The sequence below is a fragment of the Thunnus albacares genome, chromosome 16 (assembly GCF_914725855.1).
Source record: "Thunnus albacares chromosome 16, fThuAlb1.1, whole genome shotgun sequence".
Taxonomy (NCBI): Eukaryota; Metazoa; Chordata; class Actinopteri; order Scombriformes; family Scombridae; genus Thunnus; species Thunnus albacares.
In genome coordinates, this window is record NC_058121.1 from 29051567 (window position 1) to 29064007 (window position 12441).

General features: G+C 36.7%; 1 long non-coding RNA gene across 2 annotated transcripts; it reads left to right on the forward strand.

Annotated features, from left to right (window-relative positions):
- The first annotated feature begins 2745 nt into the window (after nucleotides 1-2745).
- Nucleotides 2746-4821, forward strand: LOC122999505. Of its 2 annotated transcripts, XR_006407747.1 has the most exons (4): nucleotides 2746-2906; nucleotides 3248-3287; nucleotides 3427-3471; nucleotides 3997-4821. It is a non-coding gene; the product is annotated as an uncharacterized LOC122999505 (long non-coding RNA). The 2 variants fall into 2 exon arrangements; XR_006407746.1 differs by having other exon boundaries at nucleotides 3427-4821.
- The last annotated feature ends 7620 nt before the right edge of the window (nucleotides 4822-12441 follow it).

A 12441-nucleotide genomic window follows, 5' to 3' on the forward strand; every position in this document is an offset into this window, starting at 1 on the left:
GCAACGGTGAGCGTATTGTATCATTTCCGGTCGCCGACTGTGTCTACTGATAGCGTTGTTGCTGCTCTCAACTCTGTTGATTTTCCTATATATCACATTACTGTGGAGTAATACCTGCTGTATATTTAAACTTTCGCTAGTTCTACACAAGCACTCTCAGCGCTTTTCTCGCCAATCGCACAAGTTATTTTAGCTCTGCAGCTAGCATTAGCAGCTAACTTAAACTAAGCAGTTAGCGATGGCTTCTCTCTCTCCCTCTCGTTCTCCTGCTCCCTCTTGCTCGGTGTGCCAAATGTTTAGTTATTCCTCTGCCTCCTTTAGTGATAGTGGTACGTGTAATAAGTGTAGTTTATTTGCAGTACTGGAGGCAAGGCTTAGTGAATTGGAAGCGCACCTCCGCACCATTGAAAAACAATCAGCAGCTAATGTAGTTAGCCAGCCCCCAGTAGTCGGTGCAGGCCAACCTAGCGTAGCTCCTACTCCCCCGGTAGTTCCCGAGCACGGTGGCTAGGTGACTGTCCGAAGGAAGCATAGCCCTAAGCAGAAGCCCACGGTTCACCACCAACCAGTTCGCGTTTCAAACACGTTCTCCCCACTCAGTGACACACCCGCTGAGAAACAAACTCAGATTATTGGCAGCTCCATAGTCAGCAATGTGAAGTTAGCGACACCAGCAGCCATAGTTAAATGTATTCCATGCTCACCACATTATTGTAACCAAATAACTGCATCTAATATCAGTGCCTGTTTGTTTTTTTAAAATTGGTATTTCCCATTAAAAAACCCATGTCCCTCTAATGAAAGTTGTAACCAGACGGTCCAAGTGTGTGTTTATATTGAAATGAGCGAATGACTGACTGAGAAAGTGACTTAGTCACTATGAGTAACCAAGACTAACTCAGTGAGTAACTGAAAAGTGTGGCTGAGAGACTGATTGTGTGGGTGGGTGAGAGGGTTTGCTGTCCCATTCAAAAGTCCATTAGTTTCTTTAGGAGACCGAACACACAAGGGTTGACTGATGTCATCTTTCTCCATCTTCAGTGAAAGGACGGGGTGCCTCTCAGTGTTTATCCTTGTGAACCACCTGAAAAACAAAAAAACAGTTTGTATCATAAACTGTGGTATGAATAGCACACTTCAGTGTTGCATCCATCCAGGAATGCAACACTGAAGGACTGGGATATTGCTGCAGGAAAACAATTTGAGCAAAAACTCCAAATCGTCAAGATTGGTCAGTAAGTTGGAAAGAATCTCAAAGAATAGATCACAGGTTTAAGGAAAAAAATATATACCAGTAAAATAGCCTTTTGTTTGATGTTGTGATTGGATGACACGGTACCAAATCGTCATCATGACAAAAGCAAGGGCATATAGCACAATTCAAACTGATTGGAAATGTAATGTATTTTGACAATGCTACCAAGCAAAGCAAAAAGGAACTCACCTAGTGATTTGCTGGATGAAGATGGGTGAGAAAAAAAAAACAAAGTCATACGCCGCTGTCCAGGTGCACATGTGCCAACTCTACTGTTGAGAGCTGCTGCTGGCTGCTGCTACTGCCATTGCGAGCTGCTACAATAGTGTGATCGCTTGCAGTAATCACACTAATTATCAGCCTTGACCTACAGTATTACATACACACATGCTGACACTCACACAGTTTGGACATGGGGATGAAAGGACTGTTTAGTACAACCCCAAAAGTTAAGAGATATTACAGCACCGTAATGTAAAGCTGCCTGTTCCCTTTTACTCAGCATTTACTGATCACTGTTTGTCTCTCACCCCTCCTCTCCCTTTCCTTCCCTCATTTTTTGACCCACTAGTGTTCTGTTTATTTTCTTATATGAATAGATAATGGGCAAAAAGCAAATCTCTTCATTTGCATGCAATACAATTTAAAAGTTAAATTAAATCCTAAAGGATTTTGGATCAAAAAGACAATTGACAAGATAGGAAACAAGAAAAATGAAACATTTCTGCAACCCTTTCTGGCTTTGTACAATCATTTGCTGTTTTACTGTGAAACAAAGTTTTACCTGTGAGGAAGCTTTGCCAGAGTGTCAAGGAAGGTGATAAGGGACAGACTCAGAGGCTACCAAATGAAAACAAGCAAAATCAAACTTACCTTCACACAGCTACGCTGACATCCTCTTTGGTTTCTGCTCTCTCCAAAACTAAGATCTCTCCCTTTAAATAGGCCCTGAAATCTGTCTAGGCAGAACCATATTTCTATCAGGGGTGTCCTTTCCCTTAGACCAACAACTGATGAATGACAATGTCACTTCTATCGGTTAACATTGTTTACACATATATCAACAACAGCATTGTTCCAGCAAGATCTTAAAATCAGGAAGTGGTTCAGTGGCTCCATTTTGTCTCCTGGCCACATGGTGGGTGAGTATGGTAGGTTACAACCTAAGCTACTCTATAACTCAAGAAACAATAAATAATGAACTTCAATACTTTTCTGTCTTGATTGAACCATAAATGACAGCAATGTGACTGGCTAAACAAACACATGACAAGTATGGCAGGAAATACAAAGTTTAATGGAGACAAAATGGAGGTCTCACCCACTTTTTCACAGCCTCTACAAACTATTCAGACAAAACAATCCCAGAACTACTATCCTCCTCTGATCTTAAGATTTGATATATTTGATACTGAAATAGTCAAAACTCTTTTTTTTTAACCAGGAAAAATTAAGCTAAATAATTCGGTTTTGCATATAAATAGCTTGACTCAACCAGTGAATACTGAACTGTGTTACAATTGAACATACTGTATGTTTGTATGCTAAGTCCTTCATATATTTTAAGTTAACATCCGTTGTCATTTCTCTTTCCTCTTAGGCTCAAGTGAAACATGCATGCTGAGGTTCCTTGAGCTTCAAAGAAATCTCGGTATGATGTATGCTGAAATACTGTTGGTATTGCTTAAATTATTCCAATGATTATTTCTTGACTCATCAATTAATTGTGTTGTCTATAAACTGTCAAAGTAAGAAAATACATCAATTTTAGTATCATTTGCAGAAGCCCAACTTCTTCAAATGTCTTGTTTCGTCCGACCAACAGTCCCAAACCCCGAGATATTCAATTCACAGGGATGAAACATAAAGAAAAGCAGCAAATCCGCATATTTGAGAAGCAAACCCGGCCCATATTACATTTGAAGTTTTTACTTGACTGTTATTTTGTAAACTAATCAAAAATTCATATTCATGTGTTTTGTGCACATCTAGGACTAAATCACTCACTCACCAGAAAGCGGCTATTGTATTGGTAAGTCAGATAAATACTTACATTTTGTATTTAAAAAGTCACTTAAGCATTTCATTGTGAAGTCCTTGTTAACTGGAATAATTAGCAATTATGACTAACAAAAATTATTTCATATTTTTTGATAAATCTGTTCCCGCAGGATCAAATTGACTGAGTGACATTGCCCCTTGTACAGCAATCAGAGGTATGTTTTAAATTTGATTTTCTCTGCATCAGGAGTAGTATATCTGTATTGAATTATTCAAGAATATGTAGACTCAGTGCTTTTTATGTACTGAGCTATTACCAGACTGAATATCTGTCTGAACCCTGTTCAGACCAAAAATGGTCTGTATTAGTGTTGGCATGTTACTTCAGGTAGCAGTGAGATGATGAAATGTGATACAAGAAGTCCAGTTTGAGGGATAGATCCATGCGTTTGGAGACTATTCAGATGCCAAAACACTGCATAGCACTTTATAATACTGCAAGTCAGTATTTTACAATCCTGGCAAGTTTGTAAAGTCTGGAAACATGACCGCAAACATTTTTATATATATAATTCTCAAACACTGGCTTGGGCAACTATGGTTGTTTAAAAAAAAATAGAACCATCATAATTATATTATTTTTTGGAAATTACATTAGTTGAACTGTTACACTGTTTTGTGCTTGATGTTTGTGTGATGTATAATTATTTGTGTAATAAGTATTTCTTTTTCATTTTCAGTCTAGGAACAAAATGTTCATGAACATGAGATGCTCTCTGGCCCTTCGTAGTCTTCCGGTGTATCAGCACCAGGGGTCTCTGAGTTCTTCAAGACCAGCAGTGTTACTTCTCAGTACACTCACAGAAATGTCAATATCTATCAGTACAGTGTTGACATAACATATTGTATGGGAAACGAACTTGAACGCCTCCTGTAGCATTCTCAAAATTTAAGTAGATTCAAGGATAGGTTTGGACTTTTTCAAGTCTATCTTAATACAATATTCAAATGTCAAATGTATATCGACAAAGTTATTAGTGGGCGGAAATTATTTGTCCTATCTCCATAATAGCTGTAAAGCAGTCCCTTCCTATCAGGTAGGATGAGTCTCTAACCGGTCTGCAGCATTACATTGAGTATGTTTTGCCAGATATCAAGTGGCTCCACATGATCACAGCTGATGGAGGCTACTGTCCAGTGAGAGCTTGAGTCTAACTGATGCTACCTGGATGAGATGTCCCAAACTGATTTACTGCTTCATATGATGTTCACTGTCTGTGTAGATTAGTCACTGCATAAATGCCTATCTATAGATGCCTGTTTTTTGTCTAGCTGTCAACATATCCATATTTTTATTTATTTTTTGAGACATTGAGTGTACAAACCTATTGATGAGGAGGTTCACTCAGTGCGACACCTGCTGGTCATTTTTTGTAACTACTTTTGGCATGCTTGTTGTTGGTTCTATGCCATTGATCTCTGTAATTATTGAGAGCTCATAGTACCCTATTACCCCACTAGAAAATTGCGCTCCCAGAATGCAGGCTTACTGGTGGTTCCTACAGTCTCCAAAAGTAGAATGGGAGGCAGAGCCTTCAACTATCAGGCTCCTCTCTTGTGGAACCGTCTTCCAGATTCGGTCCGGGGGGGCAGACACCCTCTCTAGCCTCTCTAAGAGTAGGCTTAAAACTTTCCTTTTTGATAAAGCTTATAGTTAGGGCCGACCAAGCTCGCCTTGGACCAGCCCTTAGTTATGTTGCTATAGGCCTAGACTGCCGGGGGACTTCCATTGATGCACTGCGCTCCTCTCTCCTCCTCTCCATCTGTATGTATTCATTTACCATTAATGCATGTTACTAACTTGACTTCTTCTCCGGAGTTCTTTGTGCTTTCTCATCCGCAGGAAACCCCATGAACCGCACTGACGTGGGGATGTCCTTCTCCTACTGTTCTGCTGTTGCTAGTCATGTATCTATTGTTATTGTTGTTGCTGTTGTTGTTCTGCTTCTCTGACCCACTGTGTACAGTATTGTAAATAACTTTGTAAATATATTTAACAGCCCAGTTTCTGTAGGGGTGGATGGTGGCATTTTTTAAAATATCTTTCCTCCTGTTTCTGTTAAGTTAGGAGTTATGTCAGTGATTTGTATTTTTGTTTCTTTATGTTTAAATAGGTAATTTTAGGTTGATTAGCTTTAGTTCCCTTTTGTTTGTTGTTTTGCTGTTAACTCACCCTGAAACCACAGCTATGAAATAAACATTTAAAGGCTGCAAAATCCCTTGTTGCTTGTTACTTTTTTTTTGGCAGCTAGGGAGAGGGAGTGTCATTTTCATGTTGCGCCAGGGTTTCTCTTAGGCCGGGTCATAAAAATATATTTTTAAATTCTTCTGCTTCTCCCAGTTTAAAGGCCCCTAGAGGCCCCTCTACTTAGCAGTGTGTGGGCCTGTATAGACTGTCTTCGATTGACATCTCCCCTAAAGAAGTAAAACACATTTCCAATCCACTGGAGATAGAAATATGAATTTATATTCAGACTATACAATATATATCTAAAAAACACAGCAGTAGAGTGGACAAAAGAGTCATTAAGTTTCATTCAGCGTATTCTGCTCATTCGTCATTCATCACAGTTGGATCACTCATTCAGTATACAGCAGGTTTAAATGTTTAGTGTGTTCATAATGGAAAAGTGACAAAATTGACTTTTGGTTTATTTTTGTGTGTGCTATTGATAGTTAATATTCTCCCACAATGCAATGCACAAAAAAGATGAAGGGAGCTACAGTACTCACAGCTGTGGCAGGTTCTGAAGAATGATGGCAGTATACACACAATATATAAAAAATATCCCTCTGAAGAAGAGTGTCAGATGGATATATTGGATGGTTGCTTATAATTACTGTCAAATACTATTTATATACAGTAAATCTCATACATTAATTGGAAAAGTCTGTAGATCTATTGGATAGTTGCTTGTAATTACTTTTAGATAATGTTTGTATAAGGTAATGATTATTAAAATTATGTTTTTGTAAGCCATTTTCGCATGATCCTATTTTTTTGTACAATATCAAACCAATATTTTTACCAGGAATTTACTGTAAATAGATGAGATAATCACATACAATTAAAGCCCAAAGCTCTCAAGATACCATTAATGGGTGTTAAAGGAGGATAATTTGAATATAATTTACATATTTTTTTTGTGTTTTACATCCAGAAATGTGTGCTTTGATGGGGCAGTCTTAAGGATAAATTGGATAATTCTATGAATTTACAAAATAATACTGTATAAAACAAGCAATTATTTAAATTACGTAATTTTAAGGTATTTCTGCAATGTTTTTCATTTTTTGTGCACATTTATACATTTATTTAGCATTCTAGCAATATTTTATATTTTTTTTTGTTTTTATTTTACAACAGTTGGACTGTAAAAATGCAGATAATGTCTACAGTAAATATCTGTATTTAAAAAAAAATCTTTGTAGAATAACTAAAGGTTTTTTTTTACCGTTATTTGATGGTGTTTTTTTTTAACTTTTTTAAAAAAACATTAAATTTAAAGTAAAAAAACAGAAAGTTGCCTTAATTTTACATTCAGTAATAGTAAAAATCCTGTTAAAAAACTTTAATATTCCATTATATTAATTTACATTAATTAATATACAGATTGCATTTATTTTATGGTGAATATTTTTAATAAAAATAATTTACTGTGTTTTTATGGCATTTACACTTAATGTAGAAAAAACAACAAAAACTGTAAAATAATACAGTAAATTTCTGTGAAATAACTTCTTTTTTTTTTTTTTTTTTTTTTTTTACAGTGTATAGCATCAGCACAAAGCACTGAAAAGGTGGGGAAAAGCTCCTTTAATACAGTATAATATTAGTGTACGTCTGAGGTATGTAAAATACAGCAGTCACTTCTACACTGTTTTACTGTCCAGTTGGTATTTCATTGGTATTCTGTATAAATATTTACACTGTACTTTATGGGCTGTAATCTACCCAAATAATTTATCTCTGCCTGAATTCCACATCTAAAACTTGGAATTAAATAAAAATAATACATCATGTAGCAGCTTTTGAGTTGAGCTGAATAAAATATGAACTCATATTGTTGTTATAAAAGAGAGGCTTCCTCTCAGTGGAACTTCCCTGAATAATTAAAGGTTTAAAAATAATAATATATAAATAAACAAACACCACACTCACATACTGTCCTCATAAACATCACACTGCTAACGGAAATCCACTGCTGTGATTATTGTTTACTCTGTTCGCCATCACACTCACAGATCAAACCGATATATACCATTTAGTGTCAGTTCTGTGTTCTCTCATTTAAGATGACCATGTTTCACGGAATCTGCTAATATTGACTTTCATGTCAGGAGATCAGGTTATGGATGCGTAATGTACAGTATAACATTTATCACAGATGGCAAACTCACGTCCTCTGCCCAGTTAAACAAGTATATTAACTATCAACCCAATTATTTCCCATTTCAAACAGACATTAACACTGTTTGCTCTTTCTATGCTTTTAATGTCACTCTATGGAAGACTCCAACCAACAGACTAAAGGCATGTGTGAGATTTATGGATATAATAAATTACAATGCAATAAAGTGATGTGAAGGATTGTCCAGTAAACATTAACTACAAACCCATATTCTAACAAAACAACAAAAGTGAAGCACGAGACACTTGTCCTCAGACAAGTGGGTGCTATAGGAGAGTGGAGGGTTATTTTATGTTTGGATTTAGCTCATCACTGCCTGCTGCGCTTTCTTTCAAACAGCAGGTTCCACTAGTGAAACACATGAAGTCTTGAGAATTTAACCTCCATGCTTCAAAAAGACTTAATCTCCACATCAGTACTATTAACAGTCACCCAAAGTACTTTAAACCTCAGACTGTGTTTCATCAAAGACTTAACATACAATCTGCACCTCCTCCATTATATTTGTCTTTACTGAATAAATCTTCAGTTCATTAGATGGTCAATTAGCAGCATCTAGTGGACAGATAGTAGAACTACATCATCTGATGTGTGGTTTCTCTGACACTGACTGGTTAGACTGGTTTTCATGTCACTCTGATGTTTTTTAGACTTGGACTCTGAAGTTATGACTTATGTGACAGTGTCCTCAGATCAAATTCACACAGACACCAGGACTGACGAGGGAGAATGAGCAGCTTCTTCTCTCCTGATATTTCCTCTACACATGAAGGTGGAAAGTGTCTGAAAGTTGACCTGAAATTAGTTCAGCAAGTGAGAATCCTACCAGAGAAATCTGTACATGTCTGATGAACACAATCACTTTGATCACATTGTTTTGTATCACTGTTTGACTGGAAAAAGAGTTGTTGTCATTTTGTTATGAGGACGAAGAGATTCAGAGATGAGGAGCAGGCCAACACAATCATCTCCCACATCAAGAGATCGCAAAGCCTCCACATCATGTGCCACATCCCAGTCTTCTGCTGGATCACTGCTACAGTTCTGGAGGATGTGTTGAAAAGCAGAGAGGGAGGAGAGCTGCCCAAGACCCTGACTGAGATGTACATCCACTTCCTGGTAGTTCAGTCCAAACTGAAGAACTTCAATTATGATGGAGGAGCTGAGATAGAATCACACTGAAATAAAAAAAAGAAGGAAGATGATTGAGTGTCTGGGAAAACTGGCTTTTGAGCAGCTGCAGAAAGGCAACCTGATCTTCTATGAATCAGACCTGACAGAGTGTGGCATCGATATCAGAGCAGCCTCAGTGTCCAGCTGTGTGTCATTCAAGAGTGACCGGACAGGAACGAAAGAGGACATTTCTTGTTATTTGTTAACGTTAAAAACAAAGTTAGGCTTTGTTGTCGGCCAGCTTCTTTAAAAAAAAAAAATAGTGACAGAAAGAGAAAGAGAGAGTGCGAACAAGCTGAGAGTTATAGAAAGTGAATGAAGAGAGGGTGGAGCTAGAGAGAACAAAGCCAGTAAATGAGAGAAATAAAACGTAGCAGTCCATGATAGTAGCAGTGATGCATTACTCTGTTGAACATCGATGGAATTCATTAAAATGTTTATTTCTTTACTTTTGATAGTTTTTTGCTGTATGTAAAGTGTCCTTGGGTTACAAGGAAGGCACTTAAAATTGATTGTATTATTATTATTGTTGTTGTTGTTGTTGTTATTATTATTGTTATTATTATTATTATTATTATTATTATTATTATTATTGTTACAGTTGTATTAGACTGCATTTTAATTTTTCTGGTCACTCTGTTTATTTTGTTAGCCAAAACGTAAGAGACAATAATATGTCAACGGGTTTACCACCCACTGCTAGTATTATGAACAATTATACAAATATAATATAAAATAATAAATAAATGAGACTAGGCAAAACTTAACAGTAATGTTTTGAAAAAATCACTATCTGGAATAAATAGCAGCTGTATTGATGATCTTCAGCTTGCTCTGGTCTGTTGAGGCCTGTTGTGGTTTGGAATTTACTGACAGCAGGTGATGATGCATGGTTTGAAATCTTAGAAGGATATCTCTGCCTTTTCAAACTGTTAAAAATTGAAATGCGCTGAAGTTAAAACTGTATCAGAGATTTATGATACTTTGATAGACTTATACTGTTAATGTTTGACTTCAGGTGTTCATTCCAAAGTTCAGAGTTTCACTGTAATCATATTTCCTCAAAGAACTTTACTTTGAAGATAAACACAGAGAGTTGGATCATTATGCGAATCGACAGACCAACAGACAGAATGTTTCCTGGTTGAAGCTTCTGATTTTTTTTCATCTTAACTCATTGGCTTCTTGCAGATTATTTTCACCATCAAAAGGTAAGATAACTAATAGTTTTCCACCATTTAATAGTAGCAGTGATGCATAATTATTTATTTACTTTTGTTAGTTTTTTGCTGTATGTAAAGTGTCCTTGGGTTACGAGGAAGGCACTAAAATTGAATGTGTTATTATTATTATTATTGTTGTTGTTACAGTTGTATTAGACTGCACTTTAATTTTTCCTGCCACTCTCTTTATTTTGGCAGCCAAAACTTGAGAGGCAATAATTCGTCAACATGTTTACCACCAACTGTCCAACCCGTGGGATGCTAGAACTATGAAAATAATAAATAAATTAGACCAGTTTATGATTATTTATAACAGTTTCAAGTTTGTTTTGTAAAATATTTTCTTCTAAGCTTAGAAATCTGTAAGTAATTTCAATGGATGTTTTGTGGCAGTTACAAAGGGTGCCCAACTGGATCATTTGAAACTGGCACGCATCTGCATATCATAAACTTGGGTCTGTCAGTAAGGACTATCACAAAAAAATTTGGGGCTCGGCTTAGTTGGAAAAATTAGTGTATCCATAAAAGCAAAATCCAACAAAGTGCAGTGTAACCAGACTTACTGAATAAATGATGGTTAGAGTTAGCTACATGAAGCATGTGACTTAAATGTCACTGAGGAGATTAAAACTTCTGATCTGTGTGGAGCAATGAGGAAACTGTAACGTTCCTCAAATTAATACATGAAATAAAGAGAAATGTCATATTTCTATCACGTTTTCCACATATTTTCCCATCATTTAAACTTTGACTGCCGCTCTTTTAATGACGTCACCTCGTTTTTTTTTCTGCAATGGTTTAATGACACTGACTGGAGAATAAGCGCCACCAACTGTTTATCTCTTAATATTGACACAACAGGAATGGATGGAAACAAGCATCCGCAACATTTTCCTTAGATGATCTTTTGCAAATTCAGTTAAAATATTTACATTTGGATGAAATCTGGTCTAAGACTGCTACAGAGACAATTACTGTTATGAGAGTGTGACTGCTTCTTTAGACTGAAGGGGAATAAGCATCATCTGCTCTCTAAGACATAAAACATAGAATATCTATGTCAAGAATGATACAGTTGTAGACATAAATACCTCATGAAAAATTACACATTCTAACTTTCATCTCAGTAAAATATAATATCAAAGCAAAACTAAACTTTCTATGACAAACACTAGTTCTGTTCCTGAGTGCTCTGTATATTTCTGATACATTATTGAGAGGATAATGTGCGATGTGCAGCTTGTTGTAATGAATGAGCTTGTTGTTGTGTTTGTGTGAAGGTGTTTCTCTGCTATGGATCAGTGTGAGGACAGAGAGGAGGGAGTCCCTCCCTCTAAAAGCTCTCTGTGTGGGGAACATGACAGCCAGACCAAAGCTCAGAGGTGAGATGAGGATCTCTAACTGTCCATCACTGTTCTCCACTCACATCACTCCACCATCATTATTCACACTCAAAGCTCTGTGTGTGTTGTGTTGAAGAACAAAGAAGAAGCACAAGAAGGACAGACCAGACTCTGCTGGACCTGGACCCAGCTGTGTGTCCATGAAGAGTGATCGGTCGAAGGATGAACCTATTGTCTTCAAACATGGACAGAGGTCTGATGATCAAAGATAAGAATTCAGTATTTTATCCAAAAAGAATTTTATTGAACACATACATTTATAAGTTTTTCTGTCAGGATTGAAATGCAAATATAAGACAACACTCCACCATCATTATTCACACTCAAAGCTCTGTGTGTGTTGTGTTGAAGCCCAGAGCATCAGAAGCAGAAACCAGACTCTTCTGTATCCAGCTGTGTGTCCATGAAGAGTGATCGGTCGAAGGATGAACCTATTGTCTTCAAACATGGACAGAGGTCTGATGATCAAAGATAAGAATTCAGTATTTTATCCAAAAAGAATTTTATTGAACACATACATTTATAAGTTTTTCTGTCAGGATTGAAATGCAAATATAAGACAACACTCCACCATCATTATTCACACTCAAAGCTCTGTGTGTGTTGTGTTGAAGCCCAGAGCATCAGAAACAGAAACCAGACTCTTCTGTATCCAGCTGTGTGTCCATGAAGAGTGATCGGTCGAAGGATGAACCTATTGTCTTCAAACATGGACAGAGGTCTGATGATCAAAGATAAGAATTCAGTATTTTATCCAAAAAGAATTTTATTGAACACATACATTTATAAGTTTTTCTGTCAGGATTGAAATGCAAATATAAGACAACACTGCATCCAACACTGTCAATGAAGAGCACTACAAAAACTCTATATTAAGCTATAAGAAAAACATTTAGCTTAGTAAAATAGGGTTT